This window comes from Macaca thibetana, chromosome 7 (genome assembly GCF_024542745.1).
Source record: "Macaca thibetana thibetana isolate TM-01 chromosome 7, ASM2454274v1, whole genome shotgun sequence".
Lineage (NCBI taxonomy): Eukaryota > Metazoa > Chordata > Mammalia > Primates > Cercopithecidae > Macaca > Macaca thibetana.
This window is the reverse complement of record NC_065584.1, coordinates 71,691,695-71,705,121: the sequence shown is the minus strand read 5'-3', so window position 1 is coordinate 71,705,121 and position 13,427 is coordinate 71,691,695. Positions and strand designations below refer to the sequence as shown.

The 13,427-nt window shown below is 39.8% G+C and overlaps 1 long non-coding RNA gene across 1 annotated transcript in view; it reads left to right on the top strand.

The window, feature by feature from the left end:
• Window positions 1-12,231, top strand: part of LOC126959186 (uncharacterized) — a 30,545-nt gene extending 18,314 nt beyond the window's left edge. Inside the window, exon 3 of the long non-coding RNA XR_007727489.1 lies at window positions 11,933-12,231. This is a non-coding gene — a long non-coding RNA (uncharacterized LOC126959186). The remainder of the gene's footprint in view (window positions 1-11,932) is intronic.
• The last annotated feature ends 1,196 nt before the right edge of the window (window positions 12,232-13,427 follow it).

Here is a 13,427-nt window from a genome sequence, read left to right as displayed (position 1 = left end):
AATCACTTGAACTTGGGAGGTGGGGGTTGCAGTGAGCTGAGATCATGCCACTGCACTCCAGCCTAGACAACAGAGCTAGACTCCATCTCAAAAAAAAAAAAAAAAAAAAAAAACCCAAAAAACAAAGAAAACCCTATAGCAACTTCATACATATTGATGAAATATTGAAAGATTTCTCTTTGATATCAGGAATGAGACAGACTGCTTTCATCACTACTATTCAACACTTTCTGGGAATCCTTGACAGAGAAAAAGGCAAATAAAATAAAACTTATAAAAATTAAAAATAAAAATAAATAAACAAACATAAATCTTTCATTATTTGCAAATGTCATGATTATGTGTGTAGAAAATCCAAACAAATCTGCAGAAAAACTGTTAGAAGTAATGAGTGAATCTAGAAAGGACCTTATATATGATGTCAATATAAAACGCAGTAAACAATTGGACAATAAAGTTTTTAAAATAACACAATATCATCAAAAACATTAGATAACTAGAAGAAAAATCTAGCAAAAGATGTGTAAGTCTTCTCTATAAAACATTATAAAGACTATAAAACTAAGTGAAGAGACATGCCATTTTTATGTATTGGAAAAGTAATTTTTTTTTTTTTTTTGATGAGTCGGAGAGTCTTGCTTTGTCACCTAGGCTGGAATGCAGTGGCTCAATCTCGGCTCACTGCAACCTCTGCCCCCAAAGTTCAAGTGTTTCTCGAGCCTCAGACTCCCAAGTAGCTACGATTACAGAGGCGCCCGCTACCACGCCCAGCAATATTTTGTTTTTAGTAGAGATGGGGTTTCACCATGTTAGGCTGGTCTCGAACTCCAGATCTCAAGTGATCCACCCACCTTGGCCTCCCAAAGTGCTAGGATTATAGGCATGAGCCACCATACCTGGCCTGGAAAACTAAATATTGTAAAGATGTAAATTCTTCCAAATTTATCTATGTAGGTTCAGTGTGATTTCAAATAAAGTTGCAGTAGACAGTATTTATACCAAAACTAGGTGACATGGTGTGTGAGGGATGGAGATGTGCCACCCAGGGAAGGCTTGCTGCCTAGCTGCAAGGATCTGTTAGCTACTTCAGGAGCTGTCTCAGCTGCAGAGAGCTGCCTTCCTGGGATCATACCTTCCCAGGGCAGCCCACATGCAATGATGGAATGAGGTGAGGTATAAACTCCTGGCCATTTTGGCACAATATGGGAGAATTCTGACAGCATTCAGTAGTCAGGTTCTGGGAGAGGATTGAAATTGGGAAGGGGCACCTGGAGGAGCTCCAGTACTGGCAGGCAAAGTTCTATTTCTTTTTTTTTTTCCCCGCTCTTCATAAACATAATTTTAATTGCAACATAACAGTCTCTTCTAAAAATTCCTTCCTTCCTTCCTTCCTTCCTTCCTTCCTTCCTTCCTTCCTTCCTTCCTTCCTTCCTTCCTTCCTTCCAACAATTTCAATCTTTATTTTAGATTCAGGGGATACATGTGCAGGTTTGTTACCTGGGTATATTGCATTATGCTGAGGTTTGGAGTACAGTTGATCCTGTCACCCAGGTAGTAAGCACACTGCCCAACAGTTAGTTTTTCAACACTTGTCTCCTTTCTTCCCTCCCCACCCAGTAGTTCCCAGTATGTATTGTTGCTTCTTTTTGTAAGTGAGAACGTGTGGTATTTGGTCTTCTGTTCCTCTGTTAATTTGCTTGGGATAATGGCCTCCAGCTGCATCCACATTGCTACAAAGGACATGATTTCATTCATTTTGTGGTTGCATAGTATTCCATGATGTATATGTACCATGTGTTCTTCATCCAATTCACGGTTGATGGGCAGCTAGGTTGAGTCCATGTCTTTGATATTGTGAATAGTGCTGCAATGAGCATATGAGTGCATGTGTTAAGTTCCATTTCTTGACGTGGGTGGTGTTTGACTCATAATAATTCATTAAGCTATACATTTGCCTCGTGATATTTTCTGCATCTATGTTTTACTTTATAATAAGTACCTCATATCATATGGAAATGTCAATTTCAGGTTGATTATAGTTATAAATGTGAAAATTAAACGTCTGCAAGAAGTAAAAAATAAAACTTCTAGAAGAAAACAAAGAAGAATATCTTCATGACCTTGAGAGTGCAAGGATTTAAAAAACAGGACTTAAAATGCACTAAAGCTAAAGGAAAAGATAGATAAATATGACTAAGTTAAAATTAAGAACTTTTGTTCAGCAAAAGGCAACACAAAGAGGCTGAAAAAGCAAGCCAGAGAGTGGGAGAAGATATTTGCAAAATATTAATACATACCCTACAAAAAACTCAAATCCAAAATTTATAAAGAGCTCATCCAAACTGATGAAAAAGTAACCCAATAGAAAAATGGGCAAAAGACTTGAGCAGGCACTTCGTAAAAGAGGATCTCTAAATGGCTAACCAACATGTGCAGTCTCCCGCCTGCTGGCCGACCCTGCAGAATTTGGACTTGCCAGCCTCCTCCATCATGCAAGCCAGTTCCTTAAATCTCTCTCTATATACACATCCTATTGCTTCTGTTTTTGTGGAAAACCCTAATACAACATATAATGTGTAATTATTTAGTACATCATTAAGAACAAAAGCATTTAGAAGTGGCAACTGTATACTGTTTCTTGAATGTGTTAGCCTCCCCCTCCTACCTATACCCAGCATCTGGCATATGCTAGGTTTTCACTAACTACTTATAAAATTGATGAATAGGCCAAGTGCAGTGGCTCACGCCTGTGATCCCAGCACTTTGGGAGGCCGAGGCAGGTGGAACACTTGAGGTCAGGAGTTTGAGACCAGCCTGGCCAACATGGTGAAACCCCGTCTCTACTAAAAATACAAAAATTAGCCAGTGTGGTGGTGCATGCCTGTAATCACAGCTACTTGGAGGTTGAGGTAGAATTGCTTGAACCCAGGAGGCGGAGGTTGCAGTGAACTGAGATAGTGCCATTGCACTCCAGCCTGGGCAACAGAGCGAGACTCCATCTAAAAAATATAAATAAAACAAAATGAATGATTAAATTCACAAATGAATTCTACAGAGGGGGATCTTAAAGGAAAAGGCTTTCATGTAATTTAGGAAGTGTTATATATATAAAGTTGACTCAAAACTTGGGAATGGTTTTAATTTAATTTTTATTTTTGATTAGTTACTAAACACATGAAGAGAAGGCCTGTGGCTTTATAGAGATTATAATAATTGGAAGCAGAGGAAACTTGGTTCATTAGTTGGGACATGGGCAGAGAATGTGTGCTTTCCAGATTTGGCATTGGAAAAATAACACTTAGGAAATAGGAAAGTGGTTCTGTGTGGTCACCAGCCATGAGGGCCTTGAAAGATGCTCTCAAACAACAACACAAATAATATATGGACGTCTTTCTCTCTGTCTCTATCAATCAACCTATTTAATCTATCGTATTTTTAAATGACCAGAAGAAAAAGATGGGAAACCCAGAGGGACGGGAGAAAAAACTGAAACCAAAACCAAAACCAAAACACCATATTTGCTCTACATTTCCAATTTGAATTAAAATAAATGGGGTTTAAAGTATTTTACAAAGGATCAAAGTGATCAGATCATGAATTAGAAGAAATAAAAATGAGGGTTAGAAGTGACAGATGGGAACCTGGCCTGGAAAGCAAGCTGAAGCTTTCTGCCACTGAAGAGGTTCAGAGGAAACAATCAAAACATTGTGAACACTGAAAGCTTTTGCCACAATGAGAAGAGATAATGCCCCAGAAACTCGAGGCCACCCAAAAAAAGAGACTTACTGTCTATAAAATAATACCTGAAATGTCCTTTTTTCCTCCTGTGGTGGAAAGCTACCCCCCTTTCTCTTACTCATCTCATCTTACAAGTCAAATTGCTCTTACCTGTGATTGACTGAGGGAGGTGATGATGCCTTCAAATTGAATCCATTTGTTGCATACTCTAGTGATGGCTTCTATGACTCCAGCAAAGGCTACTCTGATGCTAGAGGCTGGGAACTTTTGTTGGGAGAAACAGCTGAGAAGGAAGAGAACCAACTATCCTAAAAAAATAGCCAGAGTGAGCTGATATTATATTCTTGGCATCACTTACAGGTTCCAGAGATGAATCAATGACCCAGGCAAAGTTTCTGTATTTGTAAAGCCTGAATTATATTGGGAAGAAACAGACAATAAACACATATAAAAATATAAAATAATAGCAGGTAGTGACAAATGCTAACATACAGAGGAACTGAGGGGTGCTGTTTATCAGGATTAGGTGGCGAAGCCCTGTTGTTAAAGTTGAGACTGAATCATTAGAAGGAGGCAGCACATCAAGCTCTCCATGAGTAGAATTCCAGGCAGAGGGGATAACGTCAGGAGCAAATACATGTGTTTAAGGGACAAAAAGAAAGGCAGGTGTCAGGAGCATGGTGAGTGAGGGGAGATGGCAAGAGATGAAGTAGGAGAGGGATGCAGAGGTCAAATCACATGGGGCTTTAGGGACCAAGATAAAGAGTTTGGATTTTATTTTAATTGCCGTGGAAAGCCATTGGCAGATTTTTCAGCAGGAGAGTGATATGATCTGATTTATGCATTCCATCCATTTTTGACCCTTTCACTTGAACTTTGGCTAGCAATTTTTTAGCCTGGCAGTGCCATTAGAGAGCCTCAAATTACTAGCTCTAAATCAAATTGATGAGAAGTGCTGTCATTCTTAGAAAAACATTGAAGTCAACATAGCAAGAACCAACTCAATTTAAAAAATAAGAGATTTTAACAGACACTTCAGCAAAAGAAGATATATGCATGGTCAATAAGCATATAAAAAGATGCTCAACATTATTAATCAGGAAAATGCAAATTAAACCATTGATGAGGTACTACCATACTTACACTATAATGGCTAAAATTAAAGACAGACAATATTGAGTGCTGACGAGGATGTGAAGTGAGGGAACTCTCACACATCACTGGTGGGAATGTAGAATGATTCAGCCACTTTGGAAATGGCTTGGCAGTTTCTTATGAAGTTAAAATATTCACTTTTTTTTGGCCATACAATTCAGCGATCCACTGCTAGGCGAGTGAAATAAAAACATGTCCACACAAAGATGTGTGTACAAATGTTCATAGTAACTATTCATAATGGCAAAAAATCTGGAAGCAAAATCTGAAAACAATTGAAGTGTCCATCAGCAGGTAAATGGATAAATATAGTGTATTCATGCAGTGAAACTCTATGAAGCGATACAGAGGAGTGAACTACTGCTATAAACAGTACAAATTAATATAAAAATTTTTCTTAACAAAAGATAGGCACAAAAAGAGTATATAAAGCAGAACTTCACTTATATGGAAATCAATAAGAGGCAATGATTGACGGTAATAGAAGGTAGATGAGTGGTTGCCTAGGGGTTGGGGGTGGTACTGTAGAGGGCTTGAGGAAACTTTTGGAATGATGGGAATGTTATATATCTTGACTGTGGTGATGATTACATGGATGTATACGTTTATCTAAACGTATCAAACTGTGTACTCAAAATAAGTGTATTTTATTGTTTGCGAATCTTAAAACATAGCAGGAAATACTTTCTGTATATTCTCATTAGGGAGATGGTTACCTCTCAAAAAAAAGAAATCCTGTAACCTGGCTCTGTCAGCCTTGACCCAGTGAGGAGGTGAAGACCCTGGCTTAATCAATACAGAGACACAACTTTCTTTCTTCCTTCCTCCCCTTTCCTACTTCCAACTCATTCCCCAGGGCCTCCTGTCCTCTGCTCTGACCCTTGAATCTTAGGTCACAGAATTTCCTGCCTTGGTTGTATAATTCACATCCTTAGACTTTATTAGGGTGACCTATCATCTTCCAGGAGCTGTGGATCCAGTTGGTGTAATCAGCATTTCTTTTGGGAAAACTGGCTAATTCATCCTCTTACACCCTTTTGATTGGACCACTTTGTATCAGGTTATTTTTGAAGACTTTCAGTACTAATCTTTTCTCATTTTTGATCTAGTTCTTGCATTTTTCCTGGAACTATTCAGCTTATTATAATTCTCTGTATTCCTCATTCCTTCCTTACACTGAAAGAAATATATGAGTGTACTTTACAGACAGATATATCCTTCATAGAGGCAACAGAACACCCATAGATGCCAACAGTTACATGTGCTACTGCAGAATAATGAAGAGAAGACTTTTCTTTATGAGCACCCTAACTGTGGGGTGCCTAAAATTGGGTCTACCACTTGAGTAAGTGGCTGAGTTAAATATTTTGACTTGAATTTCATAACTTGTCACAGTGATCCCATTGGCAGTAGAGTGGTAGGTTGCCAAGAAGGCAATTAATTATCTCTCTGTCGCCCTGTGTATTAAATTTTGTTCCCTCTCCCTAAAGAGAGGTGATGCTATGGCTTACAACTACTGTGCTCTTGCAGAGCTCTCCACACCAATTAGAAGGGTTCTGTGTTATGACAGTCTTTTATAAGATGTTATGACACTCTTTGATAGAAAGCCGTTGTCCCATTGAAGCAGAAACTTCATCAGAAGCACTAAGAATCAAGGGTGTGCTCTAGATACCCTGAATGGGAGGGGACTTTGTGCTTGCTGGGTCCATCAAACAAAGCGCCTCCCACATAGGTCTTTCCATGTGATCCAGCTATTTCCCTACATTTCTTTCCTAGCCCCACCCTTATTTAAGTATACAGTTGGAGGAAGGCCTGTAATATCGCATTTAACTCACTACTGGGAATACTTTATTGTGTTTATTTAAAACTCTTAAAGCTCTCTTCTGTGAAAGGCAAAATTGCCCTTAGCACATGAGTGGGTAAAGGGTATGGGATTCCTTCTTGATTAGAGTCATGTTTTTTGTTAGGAAAGGGTGAAAGTCACTGCTATAAGCCATGTCATGACACTACTGGGAATCGTGGATTTTAACATCTCCAACTCTAATTTCCTTTAGGAAGCCTTGCCTGTGGTCTCACATCAAATTTTCCTATCTGGGCAGTGAGAAGTTTAATCTCAGAGACGTGAGACCAAGTTGTTAATTACTTAGCACCTGAAATTCTTTTTTTTTTTTTTTTTTTTTTTTTTGAGACGGAGTCTCACTCTGTCGCCCAGGCCCAGGCTGGAGTGCAGTGGCCGGATCTCAGCTCACTGCAAGCTCCGCCTCCCGGGTTTACGCCATTCTCCTGCCTCAGCCTCCCGAGTAGCTGGGACTACAGGCACCCGCCACCTCGCCCGGCTAGTTTTTTTTGTATTTTTTAGTAGAGACGGGGTTTCACCGTGTTAGCCAGGATGGTCTCGATCTCCTGACCTCGTGATCCACCCGTCTCGGCCTCCCAAAGTGCTGGGATTACAGGCTTGAGCCACCGCGCCCAGCCTCTGAAATTCTTAGATACTGTTATGTTTCCATTATCAGAGCCAAGAATTGCATAAATAACTCATTGCATTGGTTGTCTCAGTCTCATTTCTCCCTAACTTTCTTCAGCTTTAAGTACAGCCAATTTCAATAACAAATAATAAGCAAACAAAACAACAAACTGGAGATTCAAAACTTGCTAACTTTCTTCCCCCTGGACCTTTTCAGATCAAGGGGTCTTAAACTGAGCACATGGAATCTCTCCTTAAGAAAATGTGAAGTTTTATGGGAAGATGTGCAATTAATTCAACCACTTGTGGTCCTAAATATATAGCTGGATACTTCTTTACCTTGCCATATCTATTCTTATCATATTTGTTGGTGTCTTTGAATCCAAACAGGTTCTGGTTAGACCAATAGTGAAGAATTTATGTTGAATTAAGTAATAGTTTTCAAAAGTGGATAAGATGTAAATGTTAATGGTGCTATCCAGTTGCTTATCTTCATCTTGGAAAGTTTTCCTATTTTTATTCAGAGGAATTACTCTGATATGTTTACCTGTAGTCCTTCCTGATCCTGTTCTATATTTTCCTGTTCGTCAGTACATAGCAGCCATTACTATGCTGGCAGGTGTTTTGTTTGTGTGTGTTTTGTTGTTGTTTGGTCTAATATTTGATATATAGAAATGTATCATAAAAGGATGAGGCAATGGAATAGACCTCTCAGAAACAGAACTGGCCAGGCGTGGTGGCTCATACCTGTAATCCCAGGGAGACCGAGGCAGGTAAATCACAAGGTCAGGAGATCGAGACCATCCTGGCTAACACGGTGAAACCCCATCTCTACTAAAAATACAAAAAATTAGCCGAGCATGGTGGCGGGCGCCTGTAGTCTCAGCTACTCAGGAGGCTGAGGCAGGAGAATGGCGTGAACCCGGGAGGCGGAGCTTGCAGTGAGCCGAGATCGCACCAGTGCACTCCAGCCTGGGCCACAGCGGGACTCTGTCTCAAAACAAAAAGAAACAGAACTAAACTGTAACACAGGAAGCCTGAATTCCAGTCTAAGTTTTGCTGTGTACTAGCTATATAATTTTGGGCAGATCACTTTAATCTGTATCTTCGTTTCTTCATTTTAAAAAATGGAGGTGATGATGTTAACTTTAAGTATTATGTGGAAGCAAACACAGAGCCAGGCATAAACTCAATGTTTGTTAATTCTACATCTAAAAATATTAATGTTCTGTAGCTCTAAGTTTTTACAGATTCTACAATAGCTCTAAATATTAAAAAAAAAAAATGCTTGTGTTTCTCAAAACCAGAAAATGGCAGAAGTTGAGGATTATTGTGATGAAGGTAACAGCAATGAATTCTGAAGAGCATGCATTTGTTTTTAATCCTTAAATGATTCTAAGATGTTGGTGCTTACCAACATATTAGAGTCGAGATAGGAAGAAGGGAGAGGATACAAAAATGAACAAGATATTATTCCTGCCTTCTGGGAGCTTACAGGCTCAGGCCTACCATCAACATGATAGGAAATCTTGGACACTGGTGCATTTGTTTTATGCTCTATGAGCGTCTCAACTTCAGTAGAGAATTGTTAATTTATTTGAAGTTGTTTTACATTTGTAATGGTATAAAATATATTTTATAGGACTTTCTATTTGTATTTAGTTAGAAGTTTGTTCTTACTTTAATCTAGAATCATTTCTGTCATGTTTCCAGCTACTTTCCGTTAAAATTCGTCTTAATCATTACCTACCCTTGTTATCAAGAGCTAGTCAAACCAGTCTCGTAGTGTATGGGTTTGTGTGTGTGTTTATATATGTTTTTCCCTCCTTATTTGTTTACTCCATTAGTTGTGATACAGGCTAAATTGCTGTAACAGAGACCCAGAAATGCAGTGGCTCTGTCCTGTGAGGTCGTTTGAGGATCTGGGCTGGTGAGTCAGCTCTGCCATGATGAACATGTGGCTTCCATTTTAGACATCCAGGGTAGCTGTGTTAATTATTGACATTTCTCAGCCAAAGGGAAGAGGGCAGAGGAGGTCCATGGCAAAGAGCTTTGTGACTCAGCAGCTACACACAACACTTCTGTTCACACTCCATTGGCCTGAACTTCATGTTACTACTTCTGGCTGGAAGGGAGGCTGGGCAATATACTATCTAGATGGGCTGTGGGGGATTCTATTACTTAAAGGAAAAAAGAGAACGGGCACTGGCTGATAACTAGCAGTGTCTGCCACAGTCACTTACTCCTCCATCAATATTAATTCACATGTGAATACCAGTCTCTCATTTGTTCATGTTCTTATTGGCAACATAGGGATGTGACTGATAATTCCAGCAAGACAAGAATACAAGAATGTTACTGGTTCTTGGAATTAGTTTCTTATGTCTGTCTGTCTGTCTACCTACCTACCTACCTGCCTATCGACCTTATTTGTCCTGTGGATACACAATTATCTGCAATTCTGATGTATGAACCTCTTGGTTATGGGTAGGTTCATTTTTGCCAAAAAATCTATATTTCCTTGGGAAAGTTAACTGCATGCAAATGAATAACTACGAGTTAACTAAGAGTAGAAATAATTATAAAACACTTGTCAAAAGTGAAGTGCCATAGCAAAGCTAAAAAATGACACTAAGAAAAAACTGATTGTCGTGACTTCAAAGGAAGTGTGAGGTTGGAGTGTTTTGACGTGTATGGCATTTAAATGATCTAAATAGGTGTTTAGGTGCTCACATGAGAGACTGTTCTAGCTACTCAGGGGGAAATAAGAGTCTGTTCTATCCACTCAATGCTTAGATGTTTCCGTGAGAATTTTATCATCTTTAAATATTATTTAAAAAGTAAAGATTGTGTTGTTCTTGGTTATATTTATCTGAAGGAAAAACATTGCCTAACAAAAATACGACATTCTTCTTAGACTGCTTTGTTCCTAGAGCCTCTGCCTCTGATATAATCTGTTGCTTCTAGATCCATGTGTTGACCAGACATACAGGAGTTAGCGCTGCAAACCAGCAGTGAACCCTTGTCAGAGATGGAACTTTGGGTTAGGCAACTTTCTTGTTTTAAAGACATGTATTTAAATATTTATTAGATATAGGAGGCCTCTCCAAAGGCAATAATCTGGTTATTTGAATGTTAAGTGAAAGAGAAAGGAAGAGATTATATTGCTTCTAAGTATCAGCAGTTTTAAAATAAGAAAACATAAATAGTTTGCATAGGAAACCTTGGAGTGTTTGAGATATCCCAAAACTCAACACCATCTACACCCACGAATGCTTTGGTTTAAAATATTTATTCTGGTGTGTTATTTAGCACAGTGGGAAAACCTCTGGCTCTGGGCTCGGTTAGAGTTGAGTTCAAATCTATCCTGTGATCTTGAGCCACCAAGATCTTCTTTCTCCATACCTGAGTTTCTTTACTGGTAAAATGGGTACTGGAATAATAATAGTACATAATAGGGTTTCCTTCCTTACTCCCTCCCCTCCCCTCCCCTCCCCTCCCTCCCTTCCTTCCTTCCACATAGTCTCACTCTGTCGCCCAGGCTGGAATGCAGTGGCACGATCTTGGCTCGCTGTAACCTCCACCTTCTGGGTTCAAGCTATTCTCCTGCCTCAGCCTCCTGAGTAGCTGGGATTACAGGCACACACCACCCCCCCCAGCTAATTTTTGTATTTTTAGCAGAGACGGGGTTCCACCATGTTGGCCAGGCTGGTCTTGAACTCATGATCTCAGTTGATTCACCTGCCTCAGCCTCCCAAAGTGCTGGAATTACAGGCCTGAGCCACCGTGCCTGGCCTTTAGTAGGGTTTTGAGAAGTGAGATGGAGCATGTGAAGTGCTTACCATAGAATATGGTAAATGTTCGACAAATGTCAGGAATGATTTTCTGTTTTTCTTTGCTCAGATATTTTGTAAAGAGCGGCATTCACAGTATTTTTCTGTGGATGATTTCAAATCTCAGACTCGCTGCGGTTCCATAGAAATATTCTCTTATGATGTGGTAGTATACCTTAGTGGTTGGGCCCAAACATCTTCCACTAATCTCTACCTGTGTACCTTGGGGCAAGTTAGTTAATTTCTCTGTGCCTCGGTTTTCTCATTTGTAAAATGGAGATCATAATAGTACCTACCTCAGAGGTTCTTATACTGACTGACTGAGATATGTGAAAGTTCTTGTGAGAATTAAAAGGTAGGTAAAGTGCTTAGTTTGACATACAGTAAATGTTCAACAAATGTTACATATTAATGTTAAGGCTTAAAATTGTTAGTTTTTTTTTAGTGAATTGGTACATTTAGTGAATTTGGGTGTCTAATACCACATTTTGAATATAGTTCAATTCCTCATTTTAAGAACAGTTCTTTCAGTGCCCCGTGGCCTTCAAAGCAGTTTCTCAACTACAGGGTGCGCTATCGTGAATACATGGCAGAAAGAAGCACTACGCCAATAATTTAATGTTCTAACTTACTGTGAAGTACTTAGTTCTAACACCACCCTCAGGTTTGTTATAGTAGAAGCTAATTAATAAATGTGGGTGTTTTTATTTTCCCTTTTCTCCTTTTTAACTTCCTAATGAAGTAAACAGATGGCAGACAACTGGCACCAGAGGTGAAGAGAACTGGCAGTGCAATGGTTAACTTCCTTTCCTAAAGGACATGTGGGCTTTATCCTAGTGTCCCAACTCATTACTTGTAGCGTTGATGGAGAGGCCTGAAGAAAAGGATCCCAGGGAGAGAGCAGGTGTGTCGGGCTGCTGGGGTTCTCCCTCAAAACTAACCGTAGACACAGTACAGGTGACCTGGCAACACTCAGAAGTACCAGCCTTTGAACCATGTCTAGTGGCCTGTGATGCTGGGAATCCGCATGACCTTGTGAATGCTTTGAAGGCAGGAGCATATCTTACTAGACTTGGTTTCTCTGGCATCTAAGTAACACTGGCATATAGTAGGTGCTTAATAGCTTTTTGCTCATCAGATACCTGGAAGTAAAACATACTTCTTTATAATTTTGTATTCGATTTGATTTTATTTAGATGTTGCCAGTGCTGGGAGATTATACTCTGCTACTTTATACTAAACAATTTTGTAAAGGTTTATATTTACTAAAGAAACTTTCTATTTAAAGAAATCTGTGAAAATCCTTTTGTAAAAATTGTTTAATTTTTAATACTGTATGCTTTGTAAATTTCTCTCTCTGTAAACAAAGAAGCACGAATCTAAAATAAACTGTTACCAAGCAGGCATAACAGCCAGGGGCATCTGAAGTAGCCGCTTCTTCCATTTAAAATGTAGACCTGTCTTACTCCTTGCTTTCCTCTTTTGGGGCTGCCTGCCACTAAATGTTAAATGGAGACATCTGTACTGGCAATTGAAGAAAACAGACATGAAGGCACAATAGACTCTTCAGAATGAAAGTGTTCTATTTCACCATTCTCTCGTTATTTAAAGGTGTAAGGCTTAATTCCCACAGAGCCTATTCCTAAGTCAGATTTTAAGGCATCCCCTTGGGGCAGAGGTGAAAGGGGTGAGGGAGATAGGGTGAAATTTGGGGGTTTCTTTCAGAAGTTGTGCATAGGGGGCTCTCACAGCAACTGTCCCCTGGCTCTGCTCCCATTGGCTGTGGAAAGTGGGGTGGGGTTAGCCATTTCTGCAGTTGCTGCTGGGGCAAGGCAGGGACCTCTGAAAGAACCAGACACAACCTGCCTGATGTGGATCACTCTGTGTGTTCTCCAAGAGAGCACTCTGGCCCACGGCTTGACCTGCCTTTATCTTTCAACAAAAGGAGGAAAGTGAATTCCTTCTAGAGCTTGTTTAGGTCCTCCTTGGCTCCTTGGTGCTGGGCTCTGGCAGGATACAGCCACTGAAGTGTAGTGCATTTTAAAAAACTCTTTCTGGGAAATGAAAACATGATTTTGAAGTAGTCTGTAGTATTGAAATGCAGCACTCTGCTTCTTTGCGAAGCAAGACTTACTGGAGGCTCACTGGTACAGAAGGGCCCTCAAGGCAAAGAGGCTCAGAAACAGCAGGAATGGGATCTTGAGAAAGGTACCGCTCATCCTATGAAACAAATTGCT